General features: G+C 35.2%; 1 long non-coding RNA gene across 1 annotated transcript; it reads left to right on the top strand.

Moving 5' to 3' along the window:
* Positions 1-2,866: 2,866 nt before the first annotated feature.
* Positions 2,867-5,195, top strand: LOC113067325 (uncharacterized). The gene is made up of 3 exons (XR_003279313.1): positions 2,867-3,381; positions 3,924-4,092; positions 4,227-5,195. It is a non-coding gene; the product is annotated as an uncharacterized LOC113067325 (long non-coding RNA).

The raw sequence follows: 5,195 nt of genomic DNA, 5'->3' as shown, positions 1-5,195 counted from the left end.
GTGTGTGAATACAAATGTTTTCAGTACCAGCTACCTCTTCTGCCTCTTGATGCTGTCTTTTTGTACAAGTAGAAAATAAGAAAATAATACAAACAGTCATAACAAATCAGTAATGTATTGAAAACTCAGTACATATGAAGACGCAAAAGATGTGAAAGCCTCTAATTTCCAGCATTTTTAGCTGGTTCCTATGATTGCATTCTGTTATTTTACTTTAATGGCAATGAAAAGGGCCTGTTTATTGCCATTAAAGTGAAATCACCGAACCATAAACAAAGAAATGCTCCTTTTTTTTAGTATTATAGTTATTGTTGTTGGTGTGAACAGCCTTAAGTAATCTAATTTGGCCAAAATAACTGAAGATCTGATGTGTCACATAACAACTAGCCTTTCCAGACTTGCTTTTAGACAGATGTGTCCAATAAAAACTTGGAAAGAAAGGCAGACTGTTAGGTGTGGACAGATATCATGTACTGTTAGAACGGGAAGAGACGGCGCAAATTTGGAAAGGCTAAAAAAGAATATAATGGACTTGTCGTCAACTTCATGATAAAAACACTGAGTTTCTGCTCAAGCATGCTTGTACAATATCATATGAATATGCCGAAATTGTATGAATTATTACTACGTTGATGCAGCAAAGGTTTTGTTATATTATTAACACATAAATTAAGGATAAATTAAAGTAAATCAGTTGTAACTAAATGTCGAGAGAGAGAGAGAGAGAGAGAGAGAGAGAGAGAGAGAGTAATGGCTTCATAAAGAGCTGCTGGACACTAGGGGTGGGCGGATCGATCTAAATATCGATAGTATCGATGCCAACACTGGTATTGGTATTGGATCGATACAATTGTAATTGAATCGATATTTTAATTTAAATATCTCTCATCAACGTTCATTTTACTTTGCTCATGTCTTCTACCTCTACAATGAGCAAACGCTACTTTCACATCCTGGCCCACTTTGCTACTCCTCCCCCTCCTGCTGCTCTGCTGTGATTCGTTGTTGTGTCGTTATGTGACTCACTGACACAACGCGCCGAGGAGCAGCGAACTGAGTGAGCGAAGCTGATAGCACATTGAAGTCCAGAAAGGGGGCTCAGGGAATGTAATTGCACAGGTATATTTGTTCTTTGTTTGTTCTTCAGCAATAATTGTGTGCACTTTATTTCATTTGCTTTTAAAACCATAAAATGGGAGAGATTTTATTTATCTAGGCTGTAAAGAACTCATTCTACAGTGCCTAATAACTAATAATTTTGTGGACTTCAATACATTAATAAAAAGTATTCCCTAAATAATTGATTATTCATTCACCTCAGAAATAATGACATAGACCTACTGCTCTCCCCAACACAAAAGTTGTTCGTATTGGTTACGGTATCTGCAATACTGACCCTATATGTATTTGGTATCGGATCGATACCAAATTTTGCAGTATCGCCCACCACTGCTGGACACTAAACGTTGTTGTAGAAGCTGGAGATTTACAAGTGCTGGTCATATAATTACAATATCATCAAAAAGTTGATTTATTTCACTAATTCCATTCAAAAAGTCAAACTTGTATATTATATTCATTCATTACAGACAGACTGATATATTTCAAATGTTTATTTCTTTTGATGATTATAACTGACAACTAAGGAAAATCCCAAATTCAGTATCTCAGAAAATTAGAATATTGTGAAAAGGTTGGATATTGAAGACACCTGGTACCACACTCTAATCGGCTAATTAACTCAAAACACCTGCAAAGCCTTTAAATGGTCTCTCAGTCTAGTTCAACATCAAACAGGTTGAATGGGACGTGTCAAGTATCGATTTGAAACACCACATAATTTCATTTATAAACACGGGACGTTCAGCTACTTTACAAGACAGGTGGAAACCCTACATGTACATGTCTTGAAGTCATCTAAAGTCTATATCATTTAGAAATAAAACATTTTGAACAGCTGGAATAGTTTAAAACACAAACCGTTAAAAATGCAAATAGCATGCTAATTTAGGGAACGCTTGTATAGGTCGTATTTGAGGGTAGTGACAAATAACCTATATACACATGTCTGTTGTAGGACTTATTGGATTTAATTGGTATAAATAAGTGTGGATCTTTCCCTGGTGGTATAGTCATCTTTAGAGTTTGACTCGTTTTTACTACTGCCTTATGCAACAATGGAAGAATAATCAAGACAGACTGTGTTCATCTCCAGCTTCAGTCTGAAGGGAAACTTGGGTTATATCAAATATCTTTGTGAAAATCTCTTCATGCTCACTGTAGAAGAGATGATGCCTGACAATCAGAGAACTAATGAAAACTAAACACATTAACAATGTTTGACTTTACTTCTCTGCTCACAACAATCTTATCTCATTACAAATGCTGATGTAAATATGAGACTACCATAAAATTGCATTTGTTCTAGTTTTTGAACGCAGACTGCTATAGATGAAGTTTTGGAAAGGATACCAATGTCTTATGTTTCAAAAACTTTGCTGATCTGTTTCAAAAGAACAGCAGCTTCATTCCAGACATTGTGTCTTAAACCACCATGTGAATCCTAATTTATGTGTCGTTACATTAATTGATTGATGGATCGATCGATCATTTGTTTGTTCATTCTTTTTATTTATTTATTTTTTTATGTTTTGTATGTCAAAGTTTAAAATTCCCTTTAATATCTTTAAAAAATCCTTAAAGGGTACATAACATGCACAGTTTCACCTAATCTCATGTTAATCTTGAGTACCTATAGATTAGTAATGCATCCTTCATATCTCCAAAAAGTATTTAGTTTTATCATATTTATAAAAGAAAAATACAGCTTTCCGATTCTCTCCGTAAATGTAACATCCTCCATCCATTCATCCAGCCGCCAGAGGGCGCCATCTCCTCATTACTGACTGTGCTCTTCTTCTTCCTCCACTTCCTGTAGCTTCCTGTTTAAATCCAGCTCAGTTGTACAACAGATTGCGAAGTATTGCCAGCTAACCCCTGTCTCTACCAAGCGTTTTCTCATTGCCACATTGATTGCCTTGTGTATGTTCTTTGCCTGTTCTTGACCTTGTTTGTTGGATTACGATTTGGATTTGTTTGCTGTACGGACTGCTTGCTGTGATATTGACCTTGCTTGTTATTTGACCACGATTATCTGCCTTACCTTGTGTGTGGTTTTCTCCACAATAAACATCTCCGCAAATGGATTCAAATACTCAACCGAGTCAGTCATCCTTACAGTAAAAGCCGAGCTCCTGGAGACGTGCCGTCACTGAAATGACCAGAACACACAAACACACTTGCTACACTCCGTTGCTGCACCGGAAAACAAACTGCATCCACTGTTCATGTAACGCTGGGTTCTTTGGGAAGCTGAACACGGTAAACTTTCCTTCACATCTAAAAACACACTTATTTGGAGACATTCTCAAACAAATCCTATGTACCAAGTAAGATTTTAAGCACAGAAAATTTGTCATTTGTGCAATTTTTATTTTAATTTTTTTACTTTGGCCATGTTTAGCATGAGAATCCATGTCTTTAACACTGTGAACAACTCTGAATAAACGAAACAACACTGTGACCGCGCTTTAAGAAATCTGTTGTCACTTCTGTTATTAAAGAAATGTTAGATATTTAAATGTCTATAAGTGCACATTTAAATGATAATATATATTTTAAAATACAATTCAATTATAAATAAAATATGTGTGAAAAATAAGTCTATAGAGTATATGAATAACAAACAAGCTGAAACAACAAAACACACATTGTTGAAATGATCTTTCTTTTTACAATGAACAATGAAAACAATGAAAATTTCATGTTCATCACAAAATATTTGAGCTTCTAATGGTTTGTAGAGCATAAACGTGACTGAATTAATGGTCTGAGACTGACTGCTGTCTGTTTTGTGTCTGAAGAGCATTTACATACAGAGACACTTTGCATGAGAGTGTTTATAGAGCTATGAGTTTAACACTTCATGACTGAGAGCAGAACAGAACACAATCTTCATCATCACACAAGACACAACAACAACAATGAACAACATCATCATCCTCATCTGGACATTGCTCTGCTGTATACAAGGTACATAATGAGAGCTTGGATAAAGCAGTATAATCAGTGAAGTTAAGCTAACATATACTGTATATTATAATATGTAAAAAAAGTTTGTATTTGTCTTGATGTAATTATATGAATAATACACATTTCTCTCTCAGGCTCCAGTGGACAGATCACAGTTACTCAAACTCCTGCAGTTCAAACAAACTGAACTAGGAAAGACTGTAGTGATGAGATGCACCGCCAGCACTCCTTTAACAGGCTGCAGCCCACCATGTCTGTCCTGGTACTTACAGAAACCTGGAGAAGCTCCTAAACTCCTCATATATGTAACATCATACCATTACACTGGAACTCCTTCTAGATTCAGTGGCAGTGGATCTGGCAGTGATTTCTCTCTGACCATCAGTGGAGTCCAGACTGAAGATACAGGAGATTATTACTGTCAGAGTGTACACTATATCAGTAGTAGCTATGTGTTCACACAGTGATGAAGAGTCGTACAAAAACCTCCGTCAGTCAGAGTCACAGTGACTGCACTGATACAGCTGAGACACACTGCAGCTGATGATGAGAGGATCACAAACAAATAGCAAGCTTTAATTTTAATCAATCATGTTATTAATTATTGAACTAAATATTTGAGGTAGATATAATCATGAAGGATGTAACATATGGTCAAAGTTACAATACTGATCATTAATCTTAAAAGCTACTGCTATTTTTATGATTCTTTCTTTCTTTCTTTTCAGATGAGAAATAATTGATCAGGCATACGATGACCTTCTATGAATATTTTTTTTATTTCTCAGTGTTATGACCCAGAGGAAGAAAAGTTTATTCTAAGTGAAGATCCAAAATACAAAGTACCCTGCTGAAAAAAAAAAAAAGAAACATTACAAACCATCAGCTATTAATCAATAAAACTATCTAACCCTACCATGTTTTTACCACAATAACTGTAGTTTTACTATGGTATAGTAATAGCATCATAATCACCAAACTAACTATGGTTGTACCACTGTAATGGTAGTTTTTTGATGTGCTTTTATATGACAGACATCAAAGTAATCACATTTACTGTATCAGGCTTTTAATACCTTTTTATGTAAATCCAATAAAATAAA

The sequence above is a fragment of the Carassius auratus genome, chromosome 50 (assembly GCF_003368295.1).
Source record: "Carassius auratus strain Wakin chromosome 50, ASM336829v1, whole genome shotgun sequence".
NCBI classification, from domain to species: Eukaryota; Metazoa; Chordata; class Actinopteri; order Cypriniformes; family Cyprinidae; genus Carassius; species Carassius auratus.
This window is presented reverse-complemented; position numbering and strand designations above follow the sequence as displayed.